Genomic DNA, 16159 nt, shown 5'->3' on the forward strand with positions numbered 1-16159 from the left:
TTTCGCTCTTGTCGCCCAGGCTGGAATGCAATGGCACGATCTCGGTTCACCGCAATCTCTGCCTCCCGGGTTCAAGTGATCCTCCCGCCTCAGCCTCCCAGGTAACTGGGATTGCAGGCATGTGCCACCATGTCAGGCTAATTTTGTATTTTTAGTAGAGATGGGGTTTCTCCATGTTGGTGAGGCTGGTCTCGAACTCCTGACCTCCCAAAGTGCTGGGATGACAGGCGTGAGCCACCGCACCTGGCCCCTTGATTTTTTTTTTGAGGCAAGGTCCTGGTCTGTCGCTCAGGCGGCAGTGCAATTGTCCTGTCATGGCTCATTGCAGCCTCCACCTCCTGGGCTCAAATGATCCTCCTGCCTCATTTTTTGTTTTATTTTGTAGAGATGAGTTCTCACTATGTTTTCCAGGCTGGTCTCAAACTCCAGGGTTCAACCATCCTCCCGCTTTGGCCTACCAAAGTACTGGAATTACAGGTGTGAGCCGCCATGCGTGGCTGACCTTGATACTTTGGAAAATTTATAGCCAGTTGTTTTGTAGAATGTATCTCCATATGGGTATGTGTAATGCTTCCTTGTGATTAGATTCAGGTGTTTGTTTTTGTTTTTGAGACAGAGTCTCACTCTGTCGCCCAGGCTAGAGTGCAGTGGCGCGATCTTGGCCCACTACAACCTCTGCCTCTGGGGTTCAAGCGATTCTCCTGCCTCAGCCTCCTGAGTAACTGGTACTACAGGCACGTGCCACCATGCCCAGCTAATTTTTTGTATTTTTAGTAGAGACAGGGTTTCTCCATGTTGGCCAGGCTGGTCTTGAACTCCTGACTTCAAGTGATCCACCTGACTTGGCCTCCCAAAGTGTTGGGGTTACAGACGTGAGCCACTGTGCCTGGCTCGATTCAGGTGATATATTAAAGATTACTTTTTGAAAGCAGTAGTTGCCTATTTAAAAGCTACTCCCACTGTCTTCATTTTTTTTTTTTTTTTACGTTTTTGTGGTTTATATTGTAAAATTTTTTTCCGAGTGTTTTTAGTTTTGTGTCTTTTGAATCTATGATAATCTTGAAATCTAGAGGAAACCTGTAGAGAACTTGGCATGCTCATCAAGATGTGATGTCCCTAAAAATATTTTGGAAGAGACCAGCAAAATGTACTGTTAGAGGAATTTTTTTCAATTAATTGGGAATAATCGATTTTGCTTTAATTTGTCATTAAGATCATTTCTAATTGAAAAATTCTTTGGCTTTTGAATTGCAAGTGGTACTTGAACTTCTAACGCATAAATAAGTATATTTAATTATGGCAGAACTTATTTCTAAAATAGCCTTCTTGGTTAAAACAAATTGTACACATTTCATCTCTCAGTTTTAGCTCTGAAATAATTTGAACATCCAAACGAAGGCAGTCAGAATCACTGTTCTAAGCCTATTTTTAGATTTTTTTCCCCTTCAGTTGGTTTCTTTTCTAGCCACCTGCAGTTTTATGTGCAGTCGCACGTGCTCATTTTTTCTAATTTTCCCCCTCCCCTGAAACTTGGCAAGCAGCTTCTTTATTGCTTTTGGTTTGTTCTTTTTGAAGAGCAAAGTGTAAATTATAAAGGCTTCATTGAATGTTTAAATTTATTTAAAAATATTTTTGAGAAAATGCAGCATAATTATGGAATACAGGGCACTCTGCCTCTAAGAATCTTTTCTGATTGTAGTTCATCTAGATATTATTATATTAATATACTATATATTAATATGCAGAATATATCTTTTTTATTCTTGTGGCTTTTTTCTGTTTTTAAAGATTTGGATGACAGAGCTTTGGGAGATGGAACTGGAAAAAAGTTAAAAACATTGCCCCTTCTAATCATATAACTGGATTCACAAAAATACAGTGATACTTATTTTAATAGGAGTACTTATTGAATTTACATTTAATGTAGTTAATGATGTATTTGAATTCAAATGAAACATCATTTTGTGTTTTCTACTTATGTCATCTGTTCTGTCTCTTTTTTTCTCCTTTCTTACTTTCTTTTGGATTAACTTCCTTTGGAGATTTGTTGTGTGTACATGCTGACTCCTGCTTGTGGTGAATTGTTTCCTTATGTGTTTTGTAAATTTGTGTTGTGAGCTTATTTTAAGATCTCATCTGTTGAGATCTCTGCGCCGCCTAAGGGATATACCGTTGATCAGCTAAACTGAAGGTATATTCCCTGTTCTGCTAAGTGTTCTAGGATGCTGTCAGTCCAGGACTATAATTTTTGAACCTGAAAACTTCATGGAAACATGTGTATACTTTCTAGAACATTCCCCAACCCCACCTCGGTGTGTGTGCCTTAGTTTCCTATAGCTGCTGTAACAATTTATCACAAATTTAGTGACTTATAACAACTTTATTTTACAGTTCTGGAGGTCAGAAGTTTGAAATGGGTTTCACTGAGCTAAAATCAATATGTGGATAGGGCTGTGTTCCTTCTAGAAGCACTGGGGGAGCATCTGTTCCCTTGCCTTTTTTTTTCAGCTTCTAGAGGCCACCTGCACTTTTGGTGCATGACCCCTTCCTCCATCTTTAAGTCACCAATGGCCAGTTGAGTCTTTTTCATATGGCATCACTGATCAGTACTGACCCTCTGGCCTCCCTCTGTGGCTTATAAGGACCCTTGTGATTTCATTTGTTTCACCGCCCCCCCTCCACTAATACTGGATAACACCCTATCTCAAGATTCTTAATCACATCTGCAAAGTCCCTTTTGCTCTGTCAGTTCTAGCTTCCCACTTTCAGCAAGCCCAAAGGGTATTTTAATTTTGTCCCCATGTGGCATAAGAGTACAAGCTCCTTTGCTAGAGGCCAAAAAGCTACTACAGAGTAGCTGCAGCCTTGTTCGTGTTTTCTGCTCGGAGTTTTCATCCTCTGTTTTTCCTGGTCTCCCTGGATTTTCTTCACTCTCTTTAGTTTTGGACTGTGAATTTTAAAAAGAGCTTTCATAGCATCTTTAAATCAAGCATTTTTAGGTAGTTTCTAGTGGGAGAGATTTCAGGTTATCTGATGTGCCATATTGCCCCAGTGGCATTGCTTATATTATTAGTAAGGTGATAATGACTTTAACGAGACGTGAAGTCTGTTTCTTTGTTTTCCTATTATCCTTTAATTTAAAATGCTTTTAATGTCAATCAAAACCCCTCAGTGAATCTCATCTTTGAAAAGTCAGTTAATTGTGATTAAAACTTAGTTTCTTCATATGAACATTCCGTTCTAGTCTGATATCGACAAGCCATGCCTTTTTTCTTTAATCTGAATCAGCGTGTCTTGGTTTACAGCTCTGTCCCCACTGTTCAGCCAGACCTGGTTTTTCCTACCTTGCCTTGCCTCCCTTCTTGACTGTCTGCTGAAATTCTCCCTCATTTTAAAATTTTCTGTGTTTCTGCTTATCTCATTTGAGCTAAAGGCATATAGATAATCTTCTGTACCAAGCTGTTATCTTTGGACTTCATTTTACAACTCCCTCCCTTCCTCCCTGTGATAATATGTGAATGTGATTAAAAACCAATCACATACTACCTAAGGGATTATAATGAGAAGCAGAATTCAGTGCAATCCCTTCCTGTCCCTAGTCGTGCTTTCTAGAGCACTCAGAGAGTGCATATTGTATACCAGACTTTTTATATAAACGAACACGTATGAATTAATTCGTTCTTATAACAACCACATTTTACAGATGAAGAAATTGATACACAAAGAGCTTATGCAACTTGTTCAGGACAATACATCTATTAAATGGCATCATTTGAACCAGGCAGTCTGGTTTTAGAATCTACTTGTTATTGCTATGCTATACTGTCCTTAATTTTAGACTAAAAATTATTTTCCTTTAGACTTTAAAAAAAATAAATTTTACTGTGTATATTTGAGGTTTACAACATAATGTTATGGCAGGGGTCTCCAACTCCTGGGCTACTGGCCCGTACTAGTCCGTGGCTTGTCAGGAACTGGGCTACACAGCAGGAGGTGAGTGGAGGGCGAGTGAGCATTACTGCCTCCTGTCAGATTAGCTGCGGCATTAGATTCTCATAGGAGCACAAACCCTATTGTGAACCTTATGTCCAAGGGATCTAGGTTGCACGCTCCTTATGAGAATCTAATGCCTGATGATCTGAGGTAGAACAGTTTAATCCCAAAACCATTCCCCTGTCCCCCCAGTGCGTGGAAAATTGTCTTCCACAAAACCGGTCCCTGGTGCCAAAAAGGGGACTGCTGTGTTGTGGAATACATATAGATAGTAAATTAGTTACTATAGGGAAGCAGATAAACACATCTGTCATTTCACATAGTTACTTTTGTTAATTGACAAGAGCACCTAAAATCTACTTATTTAATGAAAATCTTTAATACAGTCATACCTTGCTTAATGACAGGGAGATGTTCTGAGAAAGTGTTCCTAGGCCATTTTGTTGTGTGAACGTCATAGAGTGTACTTACACAAACCTAGATAGTATAGCCTATTGTATACCTAGACACTATGGTACAGCCTGTTGCTCCTAGGCTATAAACCTGTATAGCATGTTACTGTACTCAGTACTGTAGGCAGTTGGAACACAGTGGTATTTGTGTATCCAAACATATCTAAACAGAAAAGGTACAGTAAAAATACAGTATTATAATCTTATGGAACCATTGTTATTATGTGGTGTGATATATATGTGGTCCATTGTTGACCAAAATGTTATGTGACACATGGCTATAATACAGTTTTGTTAGCTATGGTCCTCATGTTGTACCTGGACCTCTAAACTTATTCTGCATATCTGCTATTTTGTATCTTTTGACCCACATCTCCCCTTCCTGTTCTCCCAAAATAACCATGGTAACCACTGTTTCATTCTCTGTTTCTGTGTATTTGAGCTCTTTTATTTTATTTTTTGAGACTGAGTCTCACTCCATCACCCAGGCGGGAGTGCAGTGACCAATCATGGCTCATTGCAGCTTCGACTTCCCAAGCTTTTAAGCTCTTTTATTTTATTTTTTGAGACTGGGTCTCACTCTGTCACCAGGTTGGAGTTTCTCCGTGCTTTGGTTATTTAGGATTTCTGTGGTTCTATATGAATTTTAGGATTGTTTTTTTCTATTTCTGTGGAGGATGCCGTTAGAATTTTGGTAGGGATTGGGTTAAATCTGTTTATTGCTTTGGGTAGTATGGCTGTTTTAACAATATTAATTATTCCTGTCTATGAACATGGGATATCTGTCCATTTATTTGTGTCTTCTTCAGTTTCTTTCATCAGTGTATTATAGTTTTCAGTCTATAAACCTTTAACCTTCTTGGTTAAATTTACTCCTAAGTATTTTTTTTTTTTTGATGCTATCATAAATGGAATTGTTTTCTTGATTTCTTTTTCAGCTGGGTTGATTTTGTATTTAACTTTGCTGAATTCATTACTTCTAGCAGTGTTTATATTTTTTGTGGAATCTTTGGGGTTTTCTGCATTTAGGAACATGTCATTTGCAAATAGAGATAATCTTATTACTTTCTTTCTGCTTTAACTGCCTGTTTATTTCTTTTTCTTGTTTGATGGCTCTTGCTAGTACTTACAGTACTATGTTAAATACAATTTTGTATTTTAGAAGTCAACATATTTTAAAGGAAATAGTTCATTTCTTCTAGCTTCCAGTATTGTCATTGAGATGTCTTATGCGTCACTGATTCCAGATCCTTGGTATATTCTTATCTTTTTCTCTCTGGAAACTTTGGGCATATTGCATGTCTTTACTGTGGTGTTTTGAAATTTCACAGTTATGTAACTTGGTATGGCTTTTTTTTTTTATTTATTTTTTTTGAGATGGAGTCTCGCTCTGTCGCCCAGGCTGGAGTGCAGTGGTGTGATCTCGGCTCACTGCACTCTCCGCCTCCTGGGTTCAAGCAATTCTTGTGCCGCAGCCTCCCGAGTAGCTGGGATTACAGACATGTGCTACCATGCCTGGCTAATTTTTGTATTTTTAGTAGAGACAGGGTTTTGCCATGTTGACCAGGCTGGTCTCAAACTCCTGACCTCAGGTGATCCACTCGCCTTGGCCTCCCAAAGTGCTAGGATTACAGGCATGCGTGCCTGACTGGTTATGGTCTTTAACATTTTTTTTTTTTTTTACTAAAAAAAAAAAAGTCCGTAAAGAGATGGGGTCTTCCTGTGTTGCCCAGGCTGGCTTTGAACTCCCAGGCTCAAGTGCTTCTCCTGCCCCAGCCTTCTGAGTAGCTGGGATGTGTATACCACTGTACTTGGCAGGTATTGGTCATTCATTTATTTAATTTTTAAATTTTTATTATATTGATGGATTGACAGACAGGCTCTTGTTCTGTTGCCCAGGCTGGAATGCAGTGGTACAGTCGTAGCTCACTGCAGCCTTGAACTCCTGGGCTCAAGTGATCTGTCCTGCCTCAGCCTCCTGAGTAACTAGGACTACAGGTGCATGCCACCACCCTTAGCATTTTTTTTTTTTTTTTCCAAATAGAGGAAAGCTCGTGCTGTGTTGCCCAGGCTTGTATCAAACTTTGGCCTTAAGCCATCCTCCCACCTTGGCTTCCCAAAGTGCTGCGATTTACAGGGCTAAGCCACCATGTGGTATTGGTCTTTTAAGAATACATTGTGCCGGCACTTGGTGAGCTCTTTTTAATCTGAAGATGTGCTACTGCATTTTTGGAAGATAATATTCTTTGATTATTTCTTTTCCATTGTATTCTGTTCTTTTTTTTCCCTAAGTGCTCCATTCAGATACTAGACTTTTTGTATTAATATTTTAGTGTTATTTTCCTTCCTAATTTTCACCTCTTTGGGAGACTTCCTAAGCTTTAAATTCCAGTCTGTTGTGAGTTTTTATTCTTTTTTTTTTTTTTTTAACTTTTTAAGGGTTTTCTTGTCCTTAGTTCCTTTTTTATAAACTGAAACTTAATGATTAGTTTTTATTCTGCACTTAATTCCTTTTCCTTTATTTTTTAAAATTTTTAAAATTTTTTTGAGACAGAATTTTGCTCTTGTTGCCCAGGCTGCAGTGCAATGGCACGATCTCGGGTCACTGCAACCTCTGCCTCCCAGGTTCAACTGATTCTCCTGCCTCAGCCTCCCAAGTAGCTGGGATTACAGGCATGTGCCACCACGCCTGGCTAATTTTTTGTATTTAGTAGAGACAGGGTTTCACCATATTGATCAGGCTGGTCTTGAACTCCTGACCTCAGGTGATCCACCAGCCTCGGCCTTCCAAAGTGCTGGGATTACAAGCGTGAGCCCACACCTGGCCTCTTATTTTTATTTTTTAAAGTATTATTCTATTCCCTGCAAAATCTATTTTTTTCCAGGTTTTTTTTTTTTTCTGTTTTGTTTTGGGGTCTCCCCCTTTATGAAATGTTGCCCTCAGATAGTCTGGTGATTCTTGGCTTTCTGTTTGTATTTAAGAATAAGAGACTAAAATGCTTAAGTAGAAACTTCACTTGTCTTCAAGTGTGTGACAGAGTCTATTAATTGGTGGTGTGACATGGCCACCAATTGATAGCCTCTGGCAATTGGTGGCCATATCATGTTGGGGGATGAATCACACCACCAATTGATAGCTTTTGTCATATACTTAAAGATGGGGGCACCTCCACCTTTCATTGTATGGAAGTCTTTTCTCTTGTGCCATTCTGTATCTGCGGTGGAGAATCTTCTAATTTCCTTCATGAGAGTCACATTCTTAAGGGAGAACACGGTGAGTGGAAAGATTAGGAACTTCATTGTTCGATTTGCAGATACTCAATTCTTCAGCTTTTTGTTGTTTCTCGCTTTTAAAAGAAAGTTCTACTGAAATATAATTAACATCATGTAATTCATCTATTTAAAGTATACAGTGCGTTAGGTTTTGCTGTGTTCACAAAGTTATGCATACGTTACCACAATCAATTTTAGAACATTTTCATTACCCCAAAAAGAAACCCCATACCCCTCAGCTAATCACTCCCAATCATAGCATCCCCTCTCCTTCCAGTCCTAACAATTAGTCATCTGGTTTTTGTCTGTATAGATTTGCCTACCATGGGCATTTCATGTGAATAGATTCAAGCAATATGTGATCCTTTGTGCTTCTTAGTATGATATTTTCAAGGTCCATGCATGTTGTTGCATGCATTAGTACTTTATTCCTTTTTATTTCCAAATAACATTCTGTTGTATGGATAGACTACCTTTTCTTTATCTGTTCATCATTTTATTTGATAGACATTTGGGTTGTTTCCACTCTTTGACTGTTACGAATAATGCTGCTGTGAACAATTGTGTACAAGTTTTGCATGGACATATGTTTTCAGTTATACTGGTTGTATACCTAAAAGTGGAATTGCTGGATCATATGGTAACTCTTGTTTAACTATTTGAGGAACTGCTGACTGATTGCCCAAATGGCTGTCCCATTCTATATTCCCATCAGCAGTGTATGAGCGTTGCAGAGAAACACTTCTTTTGTCTTCACATCCTTACAGACTTGTTTTGTCTAGTATAATTTTTTTTGAAATAGGGCCTTGCTATGTTGTCCAGGCTGGCTTCAAACTCCTGGACTCAGTTGATCTCCTCCATCAGCCTCCTGAGTATCTTGTACTAGAGGCATGTGACACTGCACTCGGCTCTATTTTTTTTTTGATTATAGCTATCCTAGTGAGTATGAAGTGGTATCTTATTGTGGTTCCTCATTTAAAGAACCTGGCTTCCAGAGGCTATTTCTTTTAGGACAAATTGCCTTTCTGTGTGCAGATGTTTTTTTTTTTTTTTTTTTTTTGAGATGGAGTCTTGCTCTGCCCCCCGGGCTGGAGTGCAGTGGCCGGATCTCATCTCACTGCAAGCTCCGCCTCCCGGGTTTACGCCATTCTCCTGCCTCAGCCTCCCAAGTAGCTGGGACTACAGGCGCCCGCCACCTCGCCAGGCTAGTTTTTTGTATCTTTAGTAGAGACGGGGTTTCACCGTGTTAGCCAGAATGGTCTCGATCTCCTGACCTCGTGATCCGCCCGTCTCGGCCTCCCAAAGTGCTGGGATTACAGGCTTGAGCCACCACGCCCGGCCTCTGTGTGCAGATGTTTTAAGTTCTGCTTCTATTCGGATGAGTTAGCTGCCTTGCCTTGATTTGTTTTCTGATATTCAGAGATTTGTTGGAAATACTTGTCCCTTATCCCTCTAAAAAATGTGTATTTGTGTGTGTGTGTGTGTGTGTGTATAAATAAATGAATCCTTTGGCAGTCATTTTGGTGACGTTACAGGAGGGAGAGACATCAGTGTGTAAATCCATCCTCAAAATTTAAACTGAAGTACCAACTTGTACTTTTAAATATCCTTTCAGTATAAATATCTCCAAATGTTGTCATTGCTTGTAAGAAGAATTATAGGACCAAAAATACTCCTATAATGAAGAAAGAAATAAGGGTGCCTAGAAAGGGCTACTACTAAGTGAATCCAAATCCTTTTGAAGTTTTTAGATTTGAATCTTCTTTTTTGATAATATTGATTTGTGCTGCTTGTTTTGCATGCAATATACTTGGGGTATCTTAAGTGGACTAAGTAACAATTTCTTTTTCTTTTTCTTTCTTTTTTTTTTTTTTTGAGACAGTCTCGCTCTGTCGCCCAGGCTGGAGTGCAGTGGCGCGATCTCCGCTCACTGCAAGCTCCGCCTCCCGGGTTCAGGCCATTCTCCTGCCTCAGCCTCCTGAGTAGCTGGGACTACAGACGCCCGCCACCACGCCTGGCTAATTGTTTGTATTTTTAATAGAGACGGGGTTTCACCATGTTAGCCAGGATAGTCTTGATCTCCTGACTTCATGATCTGCCCACCTCAGCCTCCCAAAGTGCTGGGAGTACAGGCATGAGCCACCTCGCCTGGCCTCTTTGTTTTTTGGAGACAGATTCTCATTCTGTTGCCCAGGCTGGAGTGCAGTGGTGTGATCTCAGCTAACTGCAACCTCTGCCTCCCGAATAGCTGGGATTACAGGCGATTCTTGTGCCTCAGCCTCCTGAGTAGCTGGGATTACAAGCGTTCGCCACAATGCCTGGCTAAGTTTTGTATTGTTAGTAGAGACAGGATTTCGCCATGTTGGCCAGGCTGGTCTCGAACTGCCGTCCTCAAGCAGTCCACCCACCTCAGCCTCCCAAAGTGCTGGGATTACAGGCGTAAGCCACCATGCCTGGCCCTAAGTAACAACTTCTAATGTCTAAGATTGCTAAAATGAGTTGTATTTATTATTGGCTGTAAGCTTTTTCTGGTTTCATAGCATCGAGTAAACTCAGTTAAACACTTGAATAAGGACTGGGAAACAATAATAATAATAAGCTAACGTATATTGATTTTTCTACATGCTAGACACTGTTGAAAATCCATTCTATATATTACCTCATTTAATCCTTACAATAACTGTGAAGTTGATAACGGTTTTTTTGCTTGTTTTTACATCTCATCTGTATGGTAAGGAAACTGAGGCCTTAGGATGGTTAAGTAACTTACCCACGTTCACACGATTAGTAAATGGTACAACTAGCTATTAAATCGACACAGTTTGGTTCCTGAAATCAACTCTTAGTCATTAGACTATACTGCCTGACATATGTAGAGAGTTTTATTTTACTTGTTTTTCATTTATTGAGACACAGTCTTGTTGTGTCACTCAGTTTGGAATGCAGTGGCATGATCACTGTTTACTGCATCTTTGGCTTCCTAGGCTTAAGCAGTTCTCCTGCCTCCTGTGTAGGTGGAACTACAGGTGTGAACCACCTTGCCTGGCTAATGTAGTTATTTTTATTTTTATTTATTTTGGAGACAGGGTTGCTCAGTCTGGAGTACAGTGGCACGAACTTGGCTCAACGCAACCTCTGCCTCCTGGGTTCAAGGGATTCTCCTCCCTTAGCCTCCTGAGTAGCTGGGATTACAGGTGCACCTGTCACTCCCGGCTAATTTTTATATTTTTTGATAGAGATGGGGTTTCACCATGTTGGCCAGATTGGTCTTGGACTCCTGACCTCAAGTGATCCACCCACCTTGGTCCCCCGAAGTGCTGGGATTATAGGCGTGAACCACTGCACCCGGCCTTTGCCTGGCTAATTAAAAAAAAAATTTTTTTTTTTTTTTTTTGTAGAGACAGGGTCTCTCTATGTTGCCCAGGCTGGAGAATTTAAAATGTATCATCTTTTTAAGAAGGGAGAGACACTCATGAAATATTAAAACAAGTGTTAGTTGTTAGGTAAGGAGTAGTAGGTTGAAGAATTAAGTACAAATTCATGACCTGGTACTTAGAAGATAAACTGTGATCTAATGTTCTATTAAAAGTTCATATTTAGCTTAGATTCTAGTTTGGATAAAAAAATGATTATCACTAAATTAGGCAAAAAGGTTTCTTTTTTGAGGTGGGTATGTGATTACCACATAGAGTATTTTGTAGCTTATCTTATATAATTAAGCAGGCGAGGAGGAGACAGAAAAATGTCATGGGAAGTACTAAAAAATTAGGCATGGACCAGAATGTTAGTGACAGATTCAGTTTTTCCCAGGCTAAAATATTTCAGAATAATTGTGATCCAAGTGGTTTTTGTTTTTCCACCAGAGTCTGATTTTGCAGCTCATCTTTTCTAAATAGATCTATTTTATGGTGTGTATATGGGTCATTCTGAATCAAGTTAACTTCGAAGTTGATTGGGACCTTGTTTCAAGCTTATTGAACAAAGATCTGTAACACAGAATTTTGGGCATAAGGCCATTTCCAGAGTCTGGTCCAAATAAGCAATAACAGACAAAGATTGTCTCTTTCTTGGCTGAAGGCTTCCTCTGTGCAGCTTGTCTCAGGACTCTCTTCTTCTGCCCTTTTTATACCCCTCTCCTTTCTCTATTCAGGGCAAAAATATTTCGGTTTTCATTCTGTAGTTATTTTTTTAGCAAACATTTATTGTGTTTTTACTTATGTACAAGGTTCTTTGCTTAAAACCTATAATGCCCTCCCTGTAGTAGCAGTGGCAGTTGTGAGGATGATAGTAGGCCTTCTGAGATGATATTGTAGAAAATCCATGGAGCATTAAGTAGTGTTGCTATGTCATACTTCTTTCCTGCCTGCCTTTCTCTGTCTTTTGGTGATTAAGAAGGATTTTTCTGGAAGATCTTTAAAAGAAGCATATGTATTCTTTTTATTTCCTCCAGAGTGACTAGGGAGAGAAAAAAGAACAAAATGAAAACCTATTTCTATCAGCAGTTTAAAATAATCATATCTTAAAAGATAATTTTAAAATCTTGACTGCTTATGGAGTTTATAATTTTATTTCTACATTTTAGAAAATGTTTTCCTCTCTAAATGTAATTGCTTTTAGAATATTTTAATGTTTCCTTTAGAACATTTACTTACCATACAATTAATTTTATTTATTCAATTCCCAATTGCTTATTTTAATAAAAGCCTTGCTTGACCATTTAAAAAGAAGTTTTCAAGATTGGCTTCCTAATTTCCATAATGTTTTCTTTAACTCTTAATTAGAGTTCAACTTACTTTTATTCATGCTATTTTAGCTTTTCTCTAATCTCAGAGAAGGTGTTGTGTTTTCATGCCTTTTTTCCCTGGCTTATGCTGTCTGCTGTGCTTGGATTTTGACCTTTCCCCCCACTCTCTTTTTTTCCTCTTTTACCTGCCAGATACGGCTGGCAAAATTGAGGTTTCTTTCATGGAGTCTTTTGATGTTGCTTCAGGAATATTAATCATTCTTTTCTGTGTGCTATTTGTGTGTAATTAAAGACAAAAATTATCTTATACTTATTCAAAAGAATAAATGTAATATATGTTATGCATATACAATAATAAATCAAACATCTCTGAATCCATCATTAAAACTAAAAACTAGAAAATGACCAATTCTGTTTCTTTTCTCTGTATACTTCTCACCCGCCACAAAAGGGATGTTTATCATTCCCTTGGACTTACCATTTTTTAAAAATCACATGTATGTGTATCACTAAACAATTATTGTTTAATTTTGCTTGTGTTTGGGCTTAAAACAATGGATTCATCCTGTATGTACCCTAGTATGGCTTACTTTTTTTATTCAGCATTATAATTGCTACGATTTTTCCGTATTACATATACATTAGTTCATTCATTAGTAATTTGTTCATTCTCATTAATGTATATAATGTATATTTCAAGTATAAATATGCCATTTATTTGCATTTAAATTTAAAGGATCTGGAGTTAGTTTTCTCCTATGGTTTGAGGTAGGGATCCATTTTCAGTGTTTTTTTCTGTATGGCAAAATATTTGCTCTACTCAAATAATACATTCTTTCTTACTGTGCTATCACTGTAAGATACCAAATTTCATTATAAGCATGATTTTTTTTCCTGAATTTTCTCTTCTGTTGTATTGGTCCATTTATTTAACCCTGTAAGAACCCTACTATCTTCTTTACTATGGTTTCCTAATATCTCAAGAGGCAAGTTACCCTCCTCCCTTCTAATTTTTCTTTTAGACCATGTCTCAGCCATTCCTTCCCCTTTGCCCTCCCATATAAATTTAGAACCTTGGAAATCTCTGTTGGCATTTTTATTGGAATAAATTGAAGCTGTAGATCAGTTTGGAAAGACTTGGTATCAAGATAACATGGGATAGAAGGGGGACGATCGGGTGTATATGTGGTTGTGAGTAGATGGGGGTGTGTTGTATCTGGTTTTGAAGACCATTTAATTTTTTTTTCCAGGTTTTTCTTTCAAACTCCTATCTCACTGTTTCCTTATTTCTTATTTATAACTAGAAGTAAAATATAATAGGGGAGAGAGTTTTTAGGGTTTTATTCAGGGTGTTCTAGTGATTTTTACTGTAGAATATTCCTGTTGATTATCTTATGTTTCATATTGCCATTTGTCTCTCTCAGAACTCTTGGTATGATTTTTGCTTGTCATATTGAGTCTGCCAAAAGAGTTTTCCACTTGTATTTGCTCTATTTTTTTTTTTTGGAGACTGAGTCTTACTCTTACCCAGGCTGTAGTGCCGTGGTGTGATTGTGGCTCACTGCAGCCTTGACCTCTTGGGCTCAGGTGATCCTCCCACCTCAGACTCCTGAGTAGCTGGGACTACAAGTGTGTACCACCATGCCCAGCAAATTTTTTTGCATTTTTTGTAGAGATGGGGTTTCACCATGTTGCCTAGGCTAGTCTCGAACTCCTGTACTTAAATGATCCATTCTCCTTGGCTTCCCAAAGGGCTGGGATTATAGGTGTGAGTCACTGAGCACAGCCAATATTAGCTCTAGATTACACCTCTTGCATTACCCAAATTCAGAGGCTTTGTTTGCTTTGTATTGGACTAACTACAACTATGTCATTTTTACCAGCTCATTGCAGTACAATTTCATTTTATGTGATAAAAATACAACATAAGTGGTCACTTCTGCAGCACGTACACTAAAATTGGAGCAATACAGAGAAGATTAGCATGCCTCCTGTGCAAGGATGACATGCAAATTCATGAAGTGTTCCACATTTTTCTGACAAAGGTCTAATATCCAGCTTCTATAAGGAACTTAAACTTACAAGAAAAAAAAATCCATTAAAAAGTGGGCAAGGGACATGAACAGAGAACAGACACCTCTTAGAAGACATACGTGCGCGTCCAACAATCATATGAAAAAGAATTCAACATCACTGACCATTAAAAAATGCAAATAAAAACCACAATGATATTCCATTTCATAACGGTCAGAATGGTTATTATTAAAAAGTCAAAAAAATAACAGATGCTGGTGAGGTCGTGGAGAAAAAGGAACGCTTTTACACTGTTGGTGGGAATGTAAATTAGTTCAACCATTGTGGAAAACAGTGTGGTGAATCCTCAAAGACCTAGAGACAGAAATACCATCTGACCCAGCAATCCCATTACTGGGTATATATCCAAAGGATTATAAATTGTTCTGTTATAAAGACACATGCACATGTATGTTCACTGTAGCACTATTCACAGTAGCAAAGATGGAATCAATCTAAATGTCCCATCGGTGATAGACTGGATAAAGAAAAAGTGATACATATATACCATGGAATACTATGCAGCCATCAAAAAAGAATGAGATCATGTCTTTTGCAGGGACATGGATGTAACTGGAAGCCATTATCCTTAGCAAACTAATGCAGGAACAGAAAACCAAATACTGCATGTTCTCACTTATATGTAGAAGCTAAATGATGAGAACACATGGACACCTAGAGGGGAACAGTGCACACTGGGGCCCACTGGATGGTGAAGGGTGGGAAGAGGGAGAGGATCAGGAAAAACCTAATGGATACTAGGCTTAATACTTGGATGATGAAATAATCTATACAACAAACACTCATGATACATGTTTACCTATGCAACAAACTAACACGTCTTACATATGTACCCCGAGCTTAAAAGTTAAATAAAAACATAAAATATTAATAAAATACAGAAAATCCCTTTTAAAATGTGTAGATTTCCCTCACATTAAAAATTTTGTGAACCACTGCATAATTTCAAAACTGAACAGGGGAGTAGTTAAACAATGTCTTTTATTGTCATTTGATGTTTAGCCAAGAAACGGAAACACCATCATTTGTTATACTTCTTGAATTTTGTGAGCTTTGAATTATATAAAGCATATGTAATTCAAATGTGTGTATGTATTCAAGCTTTAAAAAGTGATTCACCTGTACGTGTTCATTCTATTGGTTACTTCCAAATTTGTTTCATGTACATTCTATTTTGATTTTGTCTTTTCTCCTTCAGGTGCTGATGCATCAAGCATGGTCTTCATTTATTGAGAACTTGTCTTTGAGTTGTTATCTTTTCTCTAGTTAGTACTTTTGATACCCCTACCTCTAAGATCCACTTTCTTTTTTCTTTTTCCTTTTCCCTGGTGTCCTGGTGCTTGAGGATAGAACTGGCAGACAGGAAGCTGCATGGCACCAAAGACATGCTAAGGGGCGCCGGAGCTCATCCCTTTGCCTCTGTACATAACAGGGAGTAGGACTACATGCCCAGTTCCTGCCAAGAAAATGAGGATCCACTTTTTTTTTTTCCCAAATGAATTTTAGCATTTGTTTACCTTGGAATCAGTTGAGTTTTCAAACTGCTGGTATGTTTTGTGTGTGTGTGTGTGTGTGTGTGTGTGTGTGTGTGTGTGTGTGTGTG

At 38.5% G+C, this 16159-nt stretch overlaps 1 protein-coding gene and 2 non-coding genes across 12 annotated transcripts in view; 2 read left to right on the forward strand and 1 right to left on the reverse strand.

Moving 5' to 3' along the window:
* ABI1 (abl interactor 1) overlaps positions 1–16159 on the forward strand; it is a 120741-nt gene that overhangs the window by 59541 nt on the left and 45041 nt on the right. The gene's annotated exons all lie outside the window — the stretch shown is intronic.
* LOC111528170 lies at positions 14392–14498 on the forward strand. The gene has a single exon (XR_002726890.1). It is a non-coding gene; the product is annotated as a U6 spliceosomal RNA (small nuclear RNA).
* Positions 15883–16029, reverse strand: LOC111528172. Its single transcript, XR_002726892.1, has one exon. It is a non-coding gene; the product is annotated as a small nucleolar RNA SNORA57 (small nucleolar RNA).

Source organism: Piliocolobus tephrosceles, chromosome 9 (genome assembly GCF_002776525.5).
Source record: "Piliocolobus tephrosceles isolate RC106 chromosome 9, ASM277652v3, whole genome shotgun sequence".
Taxonomy (NCBI): domain Eukaryota; kingdom Metazoa; phylum Chordata; class Mammalia; order Primates; family Cercopithecidae; genus Piliocolobus; species Piliocolobus tephrosceles.